The following is a 16,752-nucleotide window of genomic DNA, read 5'->3' on the forward strand; positions in this document are numbered from 1 at the left end:
CGCGCTGTTCCGCTGTGCGGCATGGCACCGCCAGTCTCCGGACTCAGTTTATTTTCGGGAAAAAAAATTATCCGAAGAGGAAAGGCCAAAAGCCGAAAAATTAAAAATAAATATTATCAAAAAATAAAAAAGCGGGCAAAAAATAAAAAGGGTGCAACACGAGGACTTCCCAGGGGGTCACCCATCCAAGTACTTCTCTCGCCCAAGCACGCTTAACTGCGGAGTTATGATGGGATCCGGTGCATTAGTGCTGGTATGATCGCACCCATGACATGCCCATCGAAACTCCCTTTTATGACAAAGCAGCAGACCGCGACGGCACGAGACATTCGCGCTGCCGGGGCCGTTCTGGCGTAGGATTCAACGCGCTGTTCCGCTATGCGGCATGGCACCGCCAGTCTCCGGACTCAGTTTATTTTCGGAAAAAAAAATTATCCAAAGTGAAAAAGCCAAAAGCCGAAAAATTAAAAATAAATATTATCAAAAAATAAAAAAGCGGGCAAAAAATAAAAAGGGTGCAACACGAGGACTTCCCAGGGGGTCACCCATCCTAGTACTACTCTCGCCCAAGCACGCTTAACTGCGGAGTTCTGATGGGATCCGGTGCATTAGTGCTGGTATGATCGCACCCATGACATGCCCTTCGAAACTCCCTTTTATGACAAAGCAGCAGACCTCGACGGCCCGAGACATTCACGCTGCCGGGGCCGTTCTGGCGTAGGATTCAACGCGCTGGTCCCGCTATGCGGCATGGCACCGCCAGTCTCCGGACTCAGTTTATTGTCGGAGGAAAAAATTTATCCGAAGAGGAAAAGCCAAAAGCCGAAAAATTAAAAATAAATATTATCAAAAAATAAAAAAGCGGGCAAAAAATAAAAAGGGTGCAACACGAGGACTTCCCAGGGGGGCACCCATCCTAGTACTACTCACGCCCAAGCACGCTTAACTGCGGAGTTCTGATGGGATCCGGTGCATTAGTGCTGGTATGATCGCACCCAAGACATGCCCTTCGAAACTCCCTTTTAAGACAAAGCAGCAGACCTCGACGGCCCGAGACATTCGCGCTGCCGGGGCCGTTCTGGCGTATGATTCAACGCGCTGTTCCGCTATGCGGCATGGCACCGCCAGTCTCCGGACTCAGTTTATTTTCGGGGGGAAAAAATTATCCGAAGAGGAAAAGCCAAAAGCCAAAAAATTAAAAATAAATATTATCAAAAAATAAAAAAGTGGGCAAAAAATAAAAGGGGTGCAACACGAGGACTTCCCAGGGGGTCACCCAACCTAGTACTACTCTCGCCCAAGCACGCTTAACTGCGGAGTTCTGATGGGATCCGGTGCATTAGTGCTGGTATGATCGCACCCATGACATGCCTATCGAAACATCCTTTTATGACAAAGCAGCAGACCTCGACGGCCCGAGACATTCGCGCTGCCGGGGCCGTTCTGGCGTAGGATTCAACGCGCTGTTCCGCTATGCGGCATGGCACCGCGGGTCTCCGGACTCAGTTTATTTTCGGGGGAAAAAAATTATCCGAAGAGGAAAAGCCAAAAGCCGAAAAATTAAAAATAAATGTTATCAAAAAATAAAAAAGCGGGCAAAAAATAAAAGGGGTGCAACACAAGGACTTCCCAGGGGGTCACCCATCCTAGTACTACTCTCGCCCAAGCACGCTTAACTGCGGAGTTTTGATGGGATCCGGTGCATTAGTGCTGGTATGATCGCACCCATGATATGCCCTTCGAAACTCCCTTTTATGACAAAGCAGCAGACCTCGACGGCACAAGACATTCGCGCTGCCGGGGCCGTTCTGGCGTAGGATTCAACGCGCTGTTCCGCTATGCGGCATGGCACCGCGAGTCTCCGGACTCAGTTTATTTTCGAGGAAAAAAAATTATCCGAAGAGGAAAAGCCAAAAGCCGAAAAATTAAAAATAAATATTATCAAAAAATAAAAAAAGGGCAAAAAATAAAAGGGGTGCAACACGAGGACTTCCCAGGGGGTCACCCATCCTAGTACTACTCTCGCCCAAGCACGCTTAACTGCGGAGTTATGATGGGATCCGGTGCATTAGTGCTGGTATGATCGCACCCATGACATGCCCTTCGAAACTCCCTTTTATGACAAAGCAGCAGACCGCGACGGCACGAGACATTCGCGCTGCCGGGGCCGTTCTGGTGTATGATTCAACGCGCTGTTCCGCTATGCGGCATGGCACCGCCAGTCTCCGGACTCAGTTTATTTTCGGGAAAAAAAATTATCCGAAGAGGAAAGGCCAAAAGCCGAAAAATTAAAAATAAATATTATCAAAAAATAAAAAAGCGGGCAAAAAATAAAAAGGGTGCAACACGAGGACTTCCCAGGGGGTCACCCATCCTAGTACTACTCTCGCCCAAGCACGCTTAACTGCGAAGTTCTGATGGGATCCGGTGCATTAGTGCTGGTATAATCGCACCCATGACATGCCCTTCGAAACTCCCTTTTATGACAAAGCAGCAGACCTCGACGGCTCGAGACATTCGCGCTGCCGTGGCCGTTCTGGCGTAGGATTCAACGCGCTGGTCCCGCTATGCGGCATGGCACCGCCAGTCTCCGGACTCAGTTTATTGTCGGGGGAAAAAAATTATCCGAAGAGGAAAAGCCAAAAGACCGAAAAATTAAAAATAAATATTATCAAAAAATAAAAAAGCGGGCAAAAAATAAAAAGGGTGCAACACGAGGACTTCCCAGGGGGTCACCCATCCTAGTACTACTCTCGCCCAAGCACGCTTAACTGCGGAGTTCTGATGGGATCCGGTGCATTAGTGCTGGTATGATCGCACCTATGACATGCCCTTCGAAACTCCCTTTTATGACAAAGCAGCAGACCTCGACGGCCCGAGACATTCACGCTGCCGGGGCCGTTCTGGCGTAGGATTCAACGCGGTGGTCCCGCTATGCGGCATGGCACCGCCAGTCTCCGGACTCAGTTTATTGTCGGAGGAAAAAAATTATCCGAAGAGGAAAAGCCAAAAGACCGAAAAATTAAAAATAAATATTATCAAAAAATAAAAAAGCGGGCAAAAAATAAAAAGGGTGAAACACGAGAACTTCCCAGGGGGTCACCCATCCTAGTACTACTCTCGCCCAAGCACGCTTAACTGCGGAGTTCTGATGGGATCCGGTGCATTAGTGCTGGTATGATCGCACCCAAGACATGCCCTTCGAAACTCCCTTTTAAGACAAAGCAGCAGACCTCGACGGCCCGAGACATTCGCGCTGCCGGGGCCGTTCTGGCGTATGATTCAACGCGCTGTTCCGCTATGCGGCATGGCCTCGCCAGTCTCCGGACTCAGTTTATTTTCGGGGGGAAAAAAATTATCCGAAGAGGAAAAGCCAAAAGCCAAAAAATTAAAAATAAATATTATCAAAAAATAAAAATGCGGGCAAAAAATAAAAGGGGTGCAACACGAGGACTTCCCAGGGGGTCACCCATCCTAGTACTACTCTCGCCCAAGCACGCTTAACTGCGGAGCTCTGATGGGATCCGGTGCATTAGTGCTGGTATGATCGCACCCATGACATGCCCATCGAAACAACCTTTTATGACAAAGCAGCAGACCTCGACGGCCCGAGACATTCGCGCTGCCGGGGCCGTTCTGGCGTAGGATTCAACGCACTGTTCCGCTATGCGGCATGGCACCGCGAGTCTCCGGACTCAGTTTATTTTCGGGGGAAAAAAATTATCCGAAGAGGAAAAGCCAAAAGCCGAAAAATTAAAAATAAATGTTATCAAAAAATAAAAAAGCGGGCAAAAAATAAAAGGGGTGCCACACGAGGACTTCCCAGGGGGTCACCCATCCTAGTACTACTCTCGCCCAAGCACGCTTAACTGCGGAGTTCTGATGGGATCCGGTGCATTAGTGCTGGTATGATCGCACCCATGATATGCCCTTCGAAACTCCCTTTTATGACAAAGCAGCAGACCTCGACGGCCCGAGACATTCGCGCTGCCGGGGCCGTTCTGGCGTAGGTTTCAACGCGCTGTTCCGCTATGCGGCATGGCACCGCGAGTCTCCGGACTCAGTTTATTTTCGAGGGAAAAAAATTATCCGAAGAGGAAAAGCCAAAAGCCGAAAAATTAAAAATAAATATTATCAAAAAATAAAAAAGCGGGCAAAAAATAAAAAGGGTGCAACACGAGGACTTCCCAGGGGGTCACCCATCCTAGTACTTCTCTCGCCCAAGCACGCTTAACTGCGGAGTTATGATGGGATCCGGTGCATTAGTGCTGGTAAGATCGCGCCCATGACATGCCCTTCGAAACACCCTTTTATGACAAAGCAGCAGACCGCGACGGCACGAGACATTCGCGCTGCCGGGGCCGTTCTGGCGTAGGATTCAACGCGCTGTTCCGCTATGCGGCATGGCACCGCCAGTCTCCGGACTCAGTTTATTTTCGGAGGGAAAAAATTATCCGAAGAGGAAAAGCCAAAAGCCAAAAAATTAAAAATAAATATTATCAAAAAATAAAAAAGTGGGCAAAAAATAAAAGGGGTGCAACACGAGGACTTCCCAGGGGGTCACCCAACCTAGTACTACTCTCGCCCAAGCACGCTTAACTGCGGAGTTCTGATGGGATCCGGTGCATTAGTGCTGGTATGATCGCACCCATGACATGCCTATCGAAACATCCTTTTATGACAAAGCAGCAGACCTCGACGGCCCGAGACATTCGCGCTGCCGGGGCCGTTCTGGCGCAGGATTCAACGCGCTGTTCCGCTATGCGGCATGGCACCGCGGGTCTCCGGACTCAGTTTATTTTCGGGGGAAAAAAATTATCCGAAGAGGAAAAGCCAAAAGCCGAAAAATTAAAAATAAATGTTATCAAAAAATAAAAAAGCGGGCAAAAAATAAAAGGGGTGCAACACAAGGACTTCCCAGGGGGTCACCCATCCTAGTACTACTCTCGCCCAAGCACGCTTAACTGCGGAGTTTTGATGGGATCCGGTGCATTAGTGCTGGTATGATCGCACCCATGATATGCCCTTCGAAACTCCCTTTTATGACAAAGCAGCAGACCTCGACGGCCCGAGACATTCACGCTGCCGGGGCCGTTCTGGCGTAGGATTCAACGCGGTGGTCCCGCTATGCGGCATGGCACCGCCAGTCTCCGGACTCAGTTTATTGTCGGAGGAAAAAAATTATCCGAAGAGGAAAAGCCAAAAGACCGAAAAATTAAAAATAAATATTATCAAAAAATAAAAAAGCGGGCAAAAAATAAAAAGGGTGCAACACGAGAACTTCCCAGGGGGTCACCCATCCTAGTACTACTCTCGCCCAAGCACGCTTAACTGCGGAGTTCTGATGGGATCCGGTGCATTAGTGCTGGTATGATCGCACCCAAGACATGCCCTTCGAAACTCCCTTTTAAGACAAAGCAGCAGACCTCGACGGCCCGAGACATTCGCGCTGCCGGGGCCGTTCTGGCGTATGATTCAACGCGCTGTTCCGCTATGCGGCATGGCCTCGCCAGTCTCCGGACTCAGTTTATTTTCGGGGGGAAAAAAATTATCCGAAGAGGAAAAGCCAAAAGCCAAAAAATTAAAAATAAATATTATCAAAAAATAAAAATGCGGGCAAAAAATAAAAGGGGTGCAACACGAGGACTTCCCAGGGGGTCACCCATCCTAGTACTACTCTCGCCCAAGCACGCTTAACTGCGGAGCTCTGATGGGATCCGGTGCATTAGTGCTGGTATGATCGCACCCATGACATGCCCATCGAAACAACCTTTTATGACAAAGCAGCAGACCTCGACGGCCCGAGACATTCGCGCTGCCGGGGCCGTTCTGGCGTAGGATTCAACGCACTGTTCCGCTATGCGGCATGGCACCGCGAGTCTCCGGACTCAGTTTATTTTCGGGGGAAAAAAATTATCCGAAGAGGAAAAGCCAAAAGCCGAAAAATTAAAAATAAATGTTATCAAAAAATAAAAAAGCGGGCAAAAAATAAAAGGGGTGCCACACGAGGACTTCCCAGGGGGTCACCCATCCTAGTACTACTCTCGCCCAAGCACGCTTAACTGCGGAGTTCTGATGGGATCCGGTGCATTAGTGCTGGTATGATCGCACCCATGATATGCCCTTCGAAACTCCCTTTTATGACAAAGCAGCAGACCTCGACGGCCCGAGACATTCGCGCTGCCGGGGCCGTTCTGGCGTAGGTTTCAACGCGCTGTTCCGCTATGCGGCATGGCACCGCGAGTCTCCGGACTCAGTTTATTTTCGAGGGAAAAAAATTATCCGAAGAGGAAAAGCCAAAAGCCGAAAAATTAAAAATAAATATTATCAAAAAATAAAAAAGCGGGCAAAAAATAAAAAGGGTGCAACACGAGGACTTCCCAGGGGGTCACCCATCCTAGTACTTCTCTCGCCCAAGCACGCTTAACTGCGGAGTTATGATGGGATCCGGTGCATTAGTGCTGGTAAGATCGCGCCCATGACATGCCCTTCGAAACACCCTTTTATGACAAAGCAGCAGACCGCGACGGCACGAGACATTCGCGCTGCCGGGGCCGTTCTGGCGTAGGATTCAACGCGCTGTTCCGCTATGCGGCATGGCACCGCCAGTCTCCGGACTCAGTTTATTTTCGGGGGGAAAAAATTATCCGAAGAGGAAAAGCCAAAAGCCAAAAAATTAAAAATAAATATTATCAAAAAATAAAAAAGTGGGCAAAAAATAAAAGGGGTGCAACACGAGGACTTCCCAGGGGGTCACCCAACCTAGTACTACTCTCGCCCAAGCACGCTTAACTGCGGAGTTCTGATGGGATCCGGTGCATTAGTGCTGGTATGATCGCACCCATGACATGCCTATCGAAACATCCTTTTATGACAAAGCAGCAGACCTCGACGGCCCGAGACATTCGCGCTGCCGGGGCCGTTCTGGCGCAGGATTCAACGCGCTGTTCCGCTATGCGGCATGGCACCGCGGGTCTCCGGACTCAGTTTATTTTCGGGGGAAAAAAATTATCCGAAGAGGAAAAGCCAAAAGCCGAAAAATTAAAAATAAATGTTATCAAAAAATAAAAAAGCGGGCAAAAAATAAAAGGGGTGCAACACAAGGACTTCCCAGGGGGTCACCCATCCTAGTACTACTCTCGCCCAAGCACGCTTAACTGCGGAGTTTTGATGGGATCCGGTGCATTAGTGCTGGTATGATCGCACCCATGATATGCCCTTCGAAACTCCCTTTTATGACAAAGCAGCAGACCTCGACGGCACAAGACATTCGCGCTGCCGGGGCCGTTCTGGCGTAGGATTCAACGCGCTGTTCCGCTATGCGGCATGGCACCGCGAGTCTCCGGACTCAGTTTATTTTCGAGGAAAAAAAATTATCCGAAGAGGAAAAGCCAAAAGCCGAAAAATTAAAAATAAATATTATCAAAAAATAAAAAAAGGGCAAAAAATAAAAGGGGTGCAACACGAGGACTTCCCAGGGGGTCACCCATCCTAGTACTACTCTCGCCCAAGCACGCTTAACTGCGGAGTTATGATGGGATCCGGTGCATTAGTGCTGGTATGATCGCACCCATGACATGCCCTTCGAAACTCCCTTTTATGACAAAGCAGCAGACCGCGACGGCACGAGACATTCGCGCTGCCGGGGCCGTTCTGGCGTATGATTCAACGCGCTGTTCCGCTATGCGGCATGGCACCGCCAGTCTCCGGACTCAGTTTATTTTCCGGAAAAAAAATTATCCGAAGAGGAAAGGCCAAAAGCCGAAAAATTAAAAATAAATATTATCAAAAATAAAAAAGCGGGCAAAAAATGAAAAGGGTGCAACACGAGGACTTCCCAGGGGGTCACCCATCCTAGTACTACTCTCGCCCAAGCACGCTTAACTGCGAAGTTCTGATGGGATCCGGTGCATTAGTGCTGGTATAATCGCACCCATGACATGCCCTTCGAAACTCCCTTTTATGACAAAGCAGCAGACCTCGACGGCTCGAGACATTCGCGCTGCCGTGGCCGTTCTGGCGTAGGATTCAACGCGCTGGTCCCGCTATGCGGCATGGCACCGCCAGTCTCCGGACTCAGTTTATTGTCGGGGGAAAAAAATTATCCGAAGAGGAAAAGCCAAAAGACCGAAAAATTAAAAATAAATATTATCAAAAAATAAAAAAGCGGGCAAAAAATAAAAAGGGTGCAACACGAGGACTTCCCAGGGGGTCACCCATCCTAGTACTACTCTCGCCCAAGCACGCTTAACTGCGGAGTTCTGATGGGATCCGGTGCATTAGTGCTGGTATGATCGCACCTATGACATGCCCTTCGAAACTCCCTTTTATGACAAAGCAGCAGACCTCGACGGCCCGAGACATTCACGCTGCCGGGGCCGTTCTGGCGTAGGATTCAACGCGGTGGTCCCGCTATGCGGCATGGCACCGCCAGTCTCCGGACTCAGTTTATTGTCGGAGGAAAAAAATTATCCGAAGAGGAAAAGCCAAAAGACCGAAAAATTAAAAATAAATATTATCAAAAAATAAAAAAGCGGGCAAAAAATAAAAAGGGTGCAACACGAGAACTTCCCAGGGGGTCACCCATCCTAGTACTACTCTCGCCCAAGCACGCTTAACTGCGGAGTTCTGATGGGATCCGGTGCATTAGTGCTGGTATGATCGCACCCAAGACATGCCCTTCGAAACTCCCTTTTAAGACAAAGCAGCAGACCTCGACGGCCCGAGACATTCGCGCTGCCGGGGCCGTTCTGGCGTATGATTCAACGCGCTGTTCCGCTATGCGGCATGGCCTCGCCAGTCTCCGGACTCAGTTTATTTTCGGGGGGAAAAAAATTATCCGAAGAGGAAAAGCCAAAAGCCAAAAAATTAAAAATAAATATTATCAAAAAATAAAAATGCAGGCAAAAAATAAAAGGGGTGCAACACGAGGACTTCCCAGGGGGTCACCCATCCTAGTACTACTCTCGCCCAAGCACGCTTAACTGCGGAGCTCTGATGGGATCCGGTGCATTAGTGCTGGTATGATCGCACCCATGACATGCCCATCGAAACAACCTTTTATGACAAAGCAGCAGACCTCGACGGCCCGAGACATTCGCGCTGCCGGGGCCGTTCTGGCGTAGGATTCAACGCACTGTTCCGTTATGCGGCATGGCACCGCGAGTCTCCGGACTCAGTTTATTTTCGGGGGAAAAAAATTATCCGAAGAGGAAAAGCCAAAAGCCGAAAAATTAAAAATAAATGTTATCAAAAAATAAAAAAGCGGGCAAAAAATAAAAGGGGTGCCACACGAGGACTTCCCAGGGGGTCACCCATCCTAGTACTACTCTCGCCCAAGCACGCTTAACTGCGGAGTTCTGATGGGATCCGGTGCATTAGTGCTGGTATGATCGCACCCATGATATGCCCTTCGAAACTCCCTTTTATGACAAAGCAGCAGACCTCGACGGCCCGAGACATTCGCGCTGCCGGGGCCGTTCTGGCGTAGGTTTCAACGCGCTGTTCCGCTATGCGGCATGGCACCGCGAGTCTCCGGACTCAGTTTATTTTCGAGGGAAAAAAATTATCCGAAGAGGAAAAGCCAAAAGCCGAAAAATTAAAAATAAATATTATCAAAAAATAAAAAAGCGGGCAAAAAATAAAAAGGGTGCAACACGAGGACTTCCCAGGGGGTCACCCATCCTAGTACTTCTCTCGCCCAAGCACGCTTAACTGCGGAGTTATGATGGGATCCGGTGCATTAGTGCTGGTAAGATCGCGCCCATGACATGCCCTTCGAAACACCCTTTTATGACAAAGCAGCAGACCGCGACGGCACGAGACATTCGCGCTGCCGGGGCCGTTCTGGCGTAGGATTCAACGCGCTGTTCCGCTATGCGGCATGGCACCGCCAGTCTCCGGACTCAGTTTATTTTCGGGGGGAAAAAATTATCCGAAGAGGAAAAGCCAAAAGCCAAAAAATTAAAAATAAATATTATCAAAAAATAAAAAAGTGGGCAAAAAATAAAAGGGGTGCAACACGAGGACTTCCCAGGGGGTCACCCAACCTAGTACTACTCTCGCCCAAGCACGCTTAACTGCGGAGTTCTGATGGGATCCGGTGCATTAGTACTGGTATGATCGCACCCATGACATGCCTATCGAAACATCCTTTTATGACAAAGCAGCAGACCTCGACGGCCCGAGACATTCGCGCTGCCGGGGCCGTTCTGGCGCAGGATTCAACGCGCTGTTCCGCTATGCGGCATGGCACCGCGGGTCTCCGGACTCAGTTTATTTTCGGGGGAAAAAAATTATCCGAAGAGGAAAAGCCAAAAGCCGAAAAATTAAAAATAAATGTTATCAAAAAATAAAAAAGCGGGCAAAAAATAAAAGGGGTGCAACACAAGGACTTCCCAGGGGGTCACCCATCCTAGTACTACTCTCGCCCAAGCACGCTTAACTGCGGAGTTTTGATGGGATCCGGTGCATTAGTGCGGGTATGATCGCACCCATGATATGCCCTTCGAAACTCCCTTTTATGACAAAGCAGCAGACCTCGACGACACAAGACATTCGCGCTGCCTGGGCCGTTCTGGCGTAGGATTCAACGCGCTGTTCCGCTATGCGGCATGGCACCGCGAGTCTCCGGACTCAGTTTATTTTCGAGGAAAAAAAATTATCCGAAGAGGAAAAGCCAAAAGCCGAAAAATTAAAAATAAATATTATCAAAAAATAAAAAAAGGGCAAAAAATAAAAGGGGTGCAACACGAGGACTTCCCAGGGGGTCACCCATCCTAGTACTACTCTCGCCCAAGCACGCTTAACTGCGGAGTTATGATGGGATCCGGTGCATTAGTGCTGGTATGATCGCACCCATGACATGCCCTTCGAAACTCCCTTTTATGACAAAGCAGCAGACCGCGACGGCACGAGACATTCGCGCTGCCGGGGCCGTTCTGGCGTATGATTCAACGCGCTGTTCCGCTATGCGGCATGGCACCGCCAGTCTCCGGACTCAGTTTATTTTCGGGAAAAAAAATTATCCGAAGAGGAAAGGCCAAAAGCCGAAAAATTAAAAATAAATATTATCAAAAAATAAAAAAGCGGGCAAAAAATAAAAAGGGTGCAACACGAGGACTTCCCAGGGGGTCACCCATCCTAGTACTACTCTCGCCCAAGCACGCTTAACTGCGAAGTTCTGATGGGATCCGGTGCATTAGTGCTGGTATAATCGCACCTATGACATGCCCTTCGAAACTCCCTTTTATGACAAAGCAGCAGACCTCGACGGCTCGAGACATTCGCGCTGCCGTGGCCGTTCTGGCGTAGGATTCAACGCGCTGGTCCCGCTATGCGGCATGGCACCGCCAGTCTCCGGACTCAGTTTATTGTCGGGGGAAAAAAATTATCCGAAGAGGAAAAGCCAAAAGACCGAAAAATTAAAAATAAATATTATCAAAAAATAAAAAAGCGGGCAAAAAATAAAAAGGGTGCAACACGAGGACTTCCCAGGGGGTCACCCATCCTAGTACTACTCTCGCCCAAGCACGCTTAACTGCGGAGTTCTGATGGGATACGGTGCATTAGTGCTGGTATGATCGCACCTATGACATGCCCTTCGAAACTCCCTTTTATGACAAAGCAGCAGACCTCGACGGCCCGAGACATTCACGCTGCCGGGGCCGTTCTGGCGTAGGATTCAACGCGGTGGTCCCGCTATGCGGCATGGCACCGCCAGTCTCCGGACTCAGTTTATTGTCGGAGGAAAAAAATTATCCGAAGAGGAAAAGCCAAAAGACCGAAAAATTAAAAATAAATATTATCAAAAAATAAAAAAGCGGGCAAAAAATAAAAAGGGTGCAACACGAGAACTTCCCAGGGGGTCACCCATCCTAGTACTACTCTCGCCCAAGCACGCTTAACTGCGGAGTTCTGATGGGATCCGGTGCATTAGTGCTGGTATGATCGCACCCAAGACATGCCCTTCGAAACTCCCTTTTAAGACAAAGCAGCAGACCTCGACGGCCCGAGACATTCGCGCTGCCGGGGCCGTTCTGGCGTATGATTCAACGCGCTGTTCCGCTATGCGGCATGGCCTCGCCAGTCTCCGGACTCAGTTTATTTTCGGGGGGAAAAAAATTATCCGAAGAGGAAAAGCCAAAAGCCAAAAAATTAAAAATAAATATTATCAAAAAATAAAAATGCGGGCAAAAAATAAAAGGGGTGCAACACGAGGACTTCCCAGGGGGTCACCCATCCTAGTACTACTCTCGCCCAAGCACGCTTAACTGCGGAGCTCTGATGGGATCCGGTGCATTAGTGCTGGTATGATCGCACCCATGACATGCCCATCGAAACAACCTTTTATGACAAAGCAGCAGACCTCGACGGCCCGAGACATTCGCGCTGCCGGGGCCGTTCTGGCGTAGGATTCAACGCACTGTTCCGCTATGCGGCATGGCACCGCGAGTCTCCGGACTCAGTTTATTTTCGGGGGAAAAAAATTATCCGAAGAGGAAAAGCCAAAAGCCGAAAAATTAAAAATAAATGTTATCAAAAAATAAAAAAGCGGGCAAAAAATAAAAGGGGTGCCACACGAGGACTTCCCAGGGGGTCACCCATCCTAGTACTACTCTCGCCCAAGCACGCTTAACTGCGGAGTTCTGATGGGATCCGGTGCATTAGTGCTGGTATGATCGCACCCATGATATGCCCTTCGAAACTCCCTTTTATGACAAAGCAGCAGACCTCGACGGCCCGAGACATTCGCGCTGCCGGGGCCGTTCTGGCGTAGGTTTCAACGCGCTGTTCCGCTATGCGGCATGGCACCGCGAGTCTCCGGACTCAGTTTATTTTCGAGGGAAAAAAATTATCCGAAGAGGAAAAGCCAAAAGCCGAAAAATTAAAAATAAATATTATCAAAAAATAAAAAAGCGGGCAAAAAATAAAAAGGGTGCAACACGAGGACTTCCCAGGGGGTCACCCATCCTAGTACTTCTCTCGCCCAAGCACGCTTAACTGCGGAGTTATGATGGGATCCGGTGCATTAGTGCTGGTAAGATCGCGCCCATGACATGCCCTTCGAAACACCCTTTTATGACAAAGCAGCAGACCGCGACGGCACGAGACATTCGCGCTGCCGGGGCCGTTCTGGCGTAGGATTCAACGCGCTGTTCCGCTATGCGGCATGGCACCGCCAGTCTCCGGACTCAGTTTATTTTCGGGGGGAAAAAATTATCCGAAGAGGAAAAGCCAAAAGCCAAAAAATTAAAAATAAATATTATCAAAAAATAAAAAAGTGGGCAAAAAATAAAAGGGGTGCAACACGAGGACTTCCCAGGGGGTCACCCAACCTAGTACTACTCTCGCCCAAGCACGCTTAACTGCGGAGTTCTGATGGGATCCGGTGCATTAGTGCTGGTATGATCGCACCCATGACATGCCTATCGAAACATCCTTTTATGACAAAGCAGCAGACCTCGACGGCCCGAGACATTCGCGCTGCCGGGGCCGTTCTGGCGTAGGATTCAACGCGCTGTTCCGCTATGCGGCATGGCACCGCGGGTCTCCGGACTCAGTTTATTTTCGGGGAAAAAAAATTATCCGAAGAGGAAAAGCCAAAAGCCGAAAAATTAAAAATAAATGTTATCAAAAAACAAAAAAGCGGGCAAAAAATAAGAGGGGTGCAACACGAGGACTTCCCAGGGGGTCACCCATCCTAGTACTACTCTCGCCCAAGCACGCTTAACTGCGGAGTTCTGATGGGATCCGGTGCATTAGTGCTGGTATGATCGCACCCATGATATTCCCTTCGAAACTCCCTTTTATGACAAAGCAGCAGACCTCGACGGCACGAGACATTCGCGCTGCCGGGGCCGTTCTGGCGTAGGATTCAACGCGCTGTTCCGCTATGCGGCATGGCACCGCGAGTCTCCGGACTCAGTTTATTTTCGAGGAAAAAAAATTATCCGAAGAGGAAAAGCCAAAAGCCGAAAAATTAAAAATAAATATTATCAAAAAATAAAAAAAGGGCAAAAAATAAAAGGGGTGCAACACGAGGACTTCCCAGGGGGTCACCCATCCTAGTACTACTCTCGCCCAAGCACGCTTAACTGCGGAGTTATGATGGGATCCGGTGCATTAGTGCTGGTATGATCGCACCCATGACATGCCCTTCGAAACTCCCTTTTATGACAAAGCAGCAGACCGCGACGGCACGAGACATTCGCGCTGCCGGGGCCGTTCTGGCGTATGATTCAACGCGCTGTTCCGCTATGCGGCATGGCACCGCCAGTCTCCGGACTCAGTTTATTTTCGGGAAAAAAAATTATCCGAAGAGGAAAGGCCAAAAGCCGAAAAATTAAAAATAAATATTATCAAAAAATAAAAAAGCGGGCAAAAAATTAAAAGGGTGCAGCACGAGGACTTCCCAGGGGGTCACCCATCCAAGTACTTCTCTCGCCCAAGCACGCTTAACTGCGGAGTTATGATGGGATCCGGTGCATTAGTGCTGGTATGATCGCACCCATGACATGCCCTTCGAAACTCCCTTTTATGACAAAGCAGCAGACCGCGACGGCACGAGACATTTGCGCTGCCGGGGCCGTTCTGGCGTAGGATTCAACGCGCTGTTCCGCTATGCGGCATGGCACCGCCAGTCTCCGGACTCAGTTTATTTTCGGAAAAAAAAAATTATCCGAAGAGAAAAAGCCAAAAGCCGAAAAATTAAAAATAAATATTATCAAAAAATAAAAAAGCGGGCAAAAAATAAAAAGGGTGCAACACGAGGACTTCCCAGGGGGTCACCCATCCTAGTACTACTCTCGCCCAAGCACGCTTAACTGCGGAGTTCTGATGGGATCCGGTGCATTAGTGCTGGTATGATCGCACCCATGACATGCCCTTCGAAACTCCCTTTTATGACAAAGCAGCAGTCCTCGACGGCCCGAGACATTCACGCTGCCGGGGCCGTTCTGGCGTAGGATTCAACGCGCTGGTCCCGCTATGCGGCATGGCACCGCGAGTCTCCGGACTCAGTTTATTTTCGAGGGAAAAAAATTATCCGAAGAGGAAAAGCCAAAAGCCAAAAAATTAAAAATAAATGTTATCAAAAAAGAAAAAAGCGGGCAAAAAATAAAAAGGGTGCAACACGAGGACTTCCCAGGGGGTCACCCATCCTAGTACTACTCTCGCCCAAGCACGCTTAACTGCGGAGTTCTGATGGGATCCGGTGCATTAGTGCTGGTATGATCGCACCCATGATATGCCCTTCGAAACTCCCTTTTATGACAAAGCAGCAGACCTCGACGGCCCGAGACATTCGCGCTGCCGGGGCCGTTCTGGCGTAGGATTCAACGCGCTGGTCCCGCTATGCGGCATGGCACCGCCAGTCTCCGGACCCAGTTTATTGTCGGGGGAAAAAAATTATCCGAAGAGAAAAAGCCAAAAGCCAAAAAATTAAAAATAAATATTATCAAAAAATAAAAAAGCGGGCAAAAAATAAAAAGGGTGCAACATGAGGACTTCCCAGGGGGTCACCCATCCTAGTACTACTCTCGCCCAAGCACGCTTAACTGCGGAGTTCTGATAGGATCCGGTGCATTAGTGCTGGTATGATCGCACCCAAGACATGCCCTTCGAAACTCCCTTTTATGTCAAAGTAGCAGACCTCGACGGCCCGAGACATTCGCGCTGCCGGGGCCGTTCTGGCGTAGGATTCAACACGCTGTTCCGCTATGCGGCATGGCACCGCCAGTCTCCGGACTCAGTTTATTTTCGGGGGAAAAAAATTATCCGAAGAGGAAAAGCCAAAAGCCGAAAAATAAAAAATAAATGTTATCAAAAAATAAAAAAGCGGGCAAAAAATAAAAGGGGTGCAACACGAGGACTTCCCAGGGGGTCACCCATCCTAGTACTACTCTCGCCCAAGCACGCTTAACTGCGGAGTTCTGATGGGATCCGGTGCATTAGTGCTGGTATGATCGCACCCATGACATGCCCTTCGAAACTCCCTTTTATGACAAAGCAGCAGACCTCGACGGCCCGAGACATTCGCGCTGCCGGGGCCGTTCTGGCGTAGGATTCAACGCGCTGTTCCGCTATGCGGCATGGCACCGCCAGTCTCCGGACTCAGTTTATTTTAGGGGGAAAAAAATTATCCGAAGAGGAAAAGCCAAAAGCCGAAAAATAAAAAATAAATGTTATCAAAAAATAAAAAAGCGGGCAAAAAATAAAAGGGGTGCAACACGAGGACTTCCCAGGGGGTCACCCATCCTAGTACTACTCTCGCCCAAGCACGCTTAACTGCGGAGTTCTGATGGGATCCGGTGCATTAGTGCTGGTATGATCGCACCCATGACATGCCCTTCGAAACTCCCTTTTATGACAAAGCAGCAGACCTCGACGGCCCGAGACATTCGCGCTGCCGGGGCCGTTCTGGCGTAGGATTCAACGCGCTGTTCCGCTATGCGGCATGGCACCGCCAGTCTCCGGACTCAGTTTATTTTCGGGGGGAAAAAATTATCCGAAGAGGAAAAGCCAAAAGCCAAAAAATTAAAAATAAATATTATCAAAAAATAAAAAAGCGGGCAAAAAGTAAAAAGGGTGCAACACGAGGACTTCCCAGGGGGTCACCCATCCTAGTACTTCTCTCGCCCAAGCACGCCTAACTGCGGAGTTATGATGGGATCCGGTGCATTAGTGCTGGTATGATCGCACCCATGACATGCCCTTCGAAACTCCCTTTTATGACAAAGCAGCAGACCGCGA

The 16,752-nt window shown here is 49.2% G+C and overlaps 41 non-coding genes and 5 pseudogenes across 41 annotated transcripts; all 46 read right to left on the reverse strand.

Moving 5' to 3' along the window:
• Positions 1-148: 148 nt before the first annotated feature.
• On the reverse strand, positions 149-267 carry LOC149761982 (5S ribosomal RNA). The gene has a single exon (XR_016406851.1). It is a non-coding gene; the product is annotated as a 5S ribosomal RNA (ribosomal RNA).
• A 245-nt stretch (positions 268-512) lies between these two features.
• LOC149761983 (5S ribosomal RNA) lies at positions 513-631 on the reverse strand. The gene has a single exon (XR_016412177.1). It is a non-coding gene; the product is annotated as a 5S ribosomal RNA (ribosomal RNA).
• A 247-nt stretch (positions 632-878) lies between these two features.
• Positions 879-997, reverse strand: LOC149761984 (5S ribosomal RNA). The gene has a single exon (XR_016401556.1). It is a non-coding gene; the product is annotated as a 5S ribosomal RNA (ribosomal RNA).
• Positions 998-1,243: 246 nt separating this feature from the next.
• LOC149761985 (5S ribosomal RNA) lies at positions 1,244-1,362 on the reverse strand. The gene has a single exon (XR_016412997.1). It is a non-coding gene; the product is annotated as a 5S ribosomal RNA (ribosomal RNA).
• Positions 1,363-1,608: 246 nt separating this feature from the next.
• Positions 1,609-1,727, reverse strand: LOC149761986 (5S ribosomal RNA). Its single transcript, XR_016406035.1, has one exon. It is a non-coding gene; the product is annotated as a 5S ribosomal RNA (ribosomal RNA).
• A 245-nt stretch (positions 1,728-1,972) lies between these two features.
• Positions 1,973-2,091, reverse strand: LOC149761987 (5S ribosomal RNA). Its single transcript, XR_016405925.1, has one exon. It is a non-coding gene; the product is annotated as a 5S ribosomal RNA (ribosomal RNA).
• A 245-nt stretch (positions 2,092-2,336) lies between these two features.
• LOC149761988 (5S ribosomal RNA) lies at positions 2,337-2,455 on the reverse strand. Its single transcript, XR_016403941.1, has one exon. It is a non-coding gene; the product is annotated as a 5S ribosomal RNA (ribosomal RNA).
• Positions 2,456-2,703: 248 nt separating this feature from the next.
• LOC149761989 (5S ribosomal RNA) lies at positions 2,704-2,822 on the reverse strand. Its single transcript, XR_016402214.1, has one exon. It is a non-coding gene; the product is annotated as a 5S ribosomal RNA (ribosomal RNA).
• Positions 2,823-3,070: 248 nt separating this feature from the next.
• LOC149761990 (5S ribosomal RNA) lies at positions 3,071-3,189 on the reverse strand. The gene has a single exon (XR_016403594.1). It is a non-coding gene; the product is annotated as a 5S ribosomal RNA (ribosomal RNA).
• A 247-nt stretch (positions 3,190-3,436) lies between these two features.
• Positions 3,437-3,555, reverse strand: LOC149761991 (5S ribosomal RNA). Its single transcript, XR_016401579.1, has one exon. It is a non-coding gene; the product is annotated as a 5S ribosomal RNA (ribosomal RNA).
• Positions 3,556-3,801: 246 nt separating this feature from the next.
• LOC149761992 (5S ribosomal RNA) lies at positions 3,802-3,920 on the reverse strand. The gene has a single exon (XR_016403439.1). It is a non-coding gene; the product is annotated as a 5S ribosomal RNA (ribosomal RNA).
• Positions 3,921-4,166: 246 nt separating this feature from the next.
• Positions 4,167-4,285, reverse strand: LOC149761993 (5S ribosomal RNA; annotated as a pseudogene).
• Positions 4,286-4,531: 246 nt separating this feature from the next.
• LOC149761994 (5S ribosomal RNA) lies at positions 4,532-4,650 on the reverse strand. Its single transcript, XR_016412998.1, has one exon. It is a non-coding gene; the product is annotated as a 5S ribosomal RNA (ribosomal RNA).
• Positions 4,651-4,896: 246 nt separating this feature from the next.
• On the reverse strand, positions 4,897-5,015 carry LOC149761995 (5S ribosomal RNA). Its single transcript, XR_016406036.1, has one exon. It is a non-coding gene; the product is annotated as a 5S ribosomal RNA (ribosomal RNA).
• Positions 5,016-5,263: 248 nt separating this feature from the next.
• On the reverse strand, positions 5,264-5,382 carry LOC149761996 (5S ribosomal RNA). Its single transcript, XR_016411143.1, has one exon. It is a non-coding gene; the product is annotated as a 5S ribosomal RNA (ribosomal RNA).
• A 247-nt stretch (positions 5,383-5,629) lies between these two features.
• Positions 5,630-5,748, reverse strand: LOC149761997 (5S ribosomal RNA). Its single transcript, XR_016401580.1, has one exon. It is a non-coding gene; the product is annotated as a 5S ribosomal RNA (ribosomal RNA).
• A 246-nt stretch (positions 5,749-5,994) lies between these two features.
• On the reverse strand, positions 5,995-6,113 carry LOC149761998 (5S ribosomal RNA). The gene has a single exon (XR_016403440.1). It is a non-coding gene; the product is annotated as a 5S ribosomal RNA (ribosomal RNA).
• A 246-nt stretch (positions 6,114-6,359) lies between these two features.
• Positions 6,360-6,478, reverse strand: LOC149761999 (5S ribosomal RNA; annotated as a pseudogene).
• A 246-nt stretch (positions 6,479-6,724) lies between these two features.
• On the reverse strand, positions 6,725-6,843 carry LOC149762000 (5S ribosomal RNA). The gene has a single exon (XR_016412999.1). It is a non-coding gene; the product is annotated as a 5S ribosomal RNA (ribosomal RNA).
• Positions 6,844-7,089: 246 nt separating this feature from the next.
• Positions 7,090-7,208, reverse strand: LOC149762001 (5S ribosomal RNA). Its single transcript, XR_016406037.1, has one exon. It is a non-coding gene; the product is annotated as a 5S ribosomal RNA (ribosomal RNA).
• A 245-nt stretch (positions 7,209-7,453) lies between these two features.
• LOC149762002 (5S ribosomal RNA) lies at positions 7,454-7,572 on the reverse strand. Its single transcript, XR_016405926.1, has one exon. It is a non-coding gene; the product is annotated as a 5S ribosomal RNA (ribosomal RNA).
• A 244-nt stretch (positions 7,573-7,816) lies between these two features.
• Positions 7,817-7,935, reverse strand: LOC149762003 (5S ribosomal RNA). The gene has a single exon (XR_016403942.1). It is a non-coding gene; the product is annotated as a 5S ribosomal RNA (ribosomal RNA).
• Positions 7,936-8,183: 248 nt separating this feature from the next.
• LOC149762004 (5S ribosomal RNA) lies at positions 8,184-8,302 on the reverse strand. Its single transcript, XR_016402215.1, has one exon. It is a non-coding gene; the product is annotated as a 5S ribosomal RNA (ribosomal RNA).
• Positions 8,303-8,550: 248 nt separating this feature from the next.
• LOC149762005 (5S ribosomal RNA) lies at positions 8,551-8,669 on the reverse strand. The gene has a single exon (XR_016411254.1). It is a non-coding gene; the product is annotated as a 5S ribosomal RNA (ribosomal RNA).
• Positions 8,670-8,916: 247 nt separating this feature from the next.
• LOC149762006 (5S ribosomal RNA) lies at positions 8,917-9,035 on the reverse strand. Its single transcript, XR_016401581.1, has one exon. It is a non-coding gene; the product is annotated as a 5S ribosomal RNA (ribosomal RNA).
• A 246-nt stretch (positions 9,036-9,281) lies between these two features.
• On the reverse strand, positions 9,282-9,400 carry LOC149762007 (5S ribosomal RNA). The gene has a single exon (XR_016403441.1). It is a non-coding gene; the product is annotated as a 5S ribosomal RNA (ribosomal RNA).
• Positions 9,401-9,646: 246 nt separating this feature from the next.
• On the reverse strand, positions 9,647-9,765 carry LOC149762008 (5S ribosomal RNA; annotated as a pseudogene).
• Positions 9,766-10,011: 246 nt separating this feature from the next.
• Positions 10,012-10,130, reverse strand: LOC149762009 (5S ribosomal RNA). Its single transcript, XR_016401716.1, has one exon. It is a non-coding gene; the product is annotated as a 5S ribosomal RNA (ribosomal RNA).
• A 246-nt stretch (positions 10,131-10,376) lies between these two features.
• LOC149762010 (5S ribosomal RNA) lies at positions 10,377-10,495 on the reverse strand. The gene has a single exon (XR_016407212.1). It is a non-coding gene; the product is annotated as a 5S ribosomal RNA (ribosomal RNA).
• Positions 10,496-10,740: 245 nt separating this feature from the next.
• On the reverse strand, positions 10,741-10,859 carry LOC149762011 (5S ribosomal RNA). The gene has a single exon (XR_016405927.1). It is a non-coding gene; the product is annotated as a 5S ribosomal RNA (ribosomal RNA).
• Positions 10,860-11,104: 245 nt separating this feature from the next.
• Positions 11,105-11,223, reverse strand: LOC149762012 (5S ribosomal RNA). Its single transcript, XR_016406455.1, has one exon. It is a non-coding gene; the product is annotated as a 5S ribosomal RNA (ribosomal RNA).
• A 248-nt stretch (positions 11,224-11,471) lies between these two features.
• Positions 11,472-11,590, reverse strand: LOC149762013 (5S ribosomal RNA). The gene has a single exon (XR_016407738.1). It is a non-coding gene; the product is annotated as a 5S ribosomal RNA (ribosomal RNA).
• Positions 11,591-11,838: 248 nt separating this feature from the next.
• Positions 11,839-11,957, reverse strand: LOC149762014 (5S ribosomal RNA). Its single transcript, XR_016411334.1, has one exon. It is a non-coding gene; the product is annotated as a 5S ribosomal RNA (ribosomal RNA).
• A 247-nt stretch (positions 11,958-12,204) lies between these two features.
• Positions 12,205-12,323, reverse strand: LOC149762015 (5S ribosomal RNA). Its single transcript, XR_016401583.1, has one exon. It is a non-coding gene; the product is annotated as a 5S ribosomal RNA (ribosomal RNA).
• Positions 12,324-12,569: 246 nt separating this feature from the next.
• Positions 12,570-12,688, reverse strand: LOC149762016 (5S ribosomal RNA). Its single transcript, XR_016403442.1, has one exon. It is a non-coding gene; the product is annotated as a 5S ribosomal RNA (ribosomal RNA).
• A 246-nt stretch (positions 12,689-12,934) lies between these two features.
• LOC149762017 (5S ribosomal RNA) lies at positions 12,935-13,053 on the reverse strand (annotated as a pseudogene).
• A 246-nt stretch (positions 13,054-13,299) lies between these two features.
• On the reverse strand, positions 13,300-13,418 carry LOC149762018 (5S ribosomal RNA). Its single transcript, XR_016413000.1, has one exon. It is a non-coding gene; the product is annotated as a 5S ribosomal RNA (ribosomal RNA).
• Positions 13,419-13,664: 246 nt separating this feature from the next.
• On the reverse strand, positions 13,665-13,783 carry LOC149762019 (5S ribosomal RNA). The gene has a single exon (XR_016410113.1). It is a non-coding gene; the product is annotated as a 5S ribosomal RNA (ribosomal RNA).
• Positions 13,784-14,028: 245 nt separating this feature from the next.
• On the reverse strand, positions 14,029-14,147 carry LOC149762020 (5S ribosomal RNA). Its single transcript, XR_016405928.1, has one exon. It is a non-coding gene; the product is annotated as a 5S ribosomal RNA (ribosomal RNA).
• Positions 14,148-14,392: 245 nt separating this feature from the next.
• LOC149762021 (5S ribosomal RNA) lies at positions 14,393-14,511 on the reverse strand. Its single transcript, XR_016408597.1, has one exon. It is a non-coding gene; the product is annotated as a 5S ribosomal RNA (ribosomal RNA).
• Positions 14,512-14,757: 246 nt separating this feature from the next.
• LOC149762022 (5S ribosomal RNA) lies at positions 14,758-14,876 on the reverse strand. The gene has a single exon (XR_016412179.1). It is a non-coding gene; the product is annotated as a 5S ribosomal RNA (ribosomal RNA).
• Positions 14,877-15,123: 247 nt separating this feature from the next.
• LOC149762023 (5S ribosomal RNA) lies at positions 15,124-15,242 on the reverse strand. Its single transcript, XR_016412180.1, has one exon. It is a non-coding gene; the product is annotated as a 5S ribosomal RNA (ribosomal RNA).
• A 247-nt stretch (positions 15,243-15,489) lies between these two features.
• Positions 15,490-15,608, reverse strand: LOC149762024 (5S ribosomal RNA). The gene has a single exon (XR_016407382.1). It is a non-coding gene; the product is annotated as a 5S ribosomal RNA (ribosomal RNA).
• A 246-nt stretch (positions 15,609-15,854) lies between these two features.
• Positions 15,855-15,973, reverse strand: LOC149762025 (5S ribosomal RNA). The gene has a single exon (XR_016410114.1). It is a non-coding gene; the product is annotated as a 5S ribosomal RNA (ribosomal RNA).
• Positions 15,974-16,219: 246 nt separating this feature from the next.
• LOC149762026 (5S ribosomal RNA) lies at positions 16,220-16,338 on the reverse strand. The gene has a single exon (XR_016410115.1). It is a non-coding gene; the product is annotated as a 5S ribosomal RNA (ribosomal RNA).
• Positions 16,339-16,584: 246 nt separating this feature from the next.
• LOC149762027 (5S ribosomal RNA) lies at positions 16,585-16,703 on the reverse strand (annotated as a pseudogene).
• Between the last annotated feature and the right edge of the window lie 49 nt (positions 16,704-16,752).

This window comes from Phoenix dactylifera, chromosome 4, assembly GCF_051530095.1.
Source record: "Phoenix dactylifera cultivar Ajwa chromosome 4, Ajwa_hap1_PhDact_Kaust_v1.1, whole genome shotgun sequence".
In the NCBI taxonomy this organism is placed as follows: Eukaryota; Viridiplantae; Streptophyta; class Magnoliopsida; order Arecales; family Arecaceae; genus Phoenix; species Phoenix dactylifera.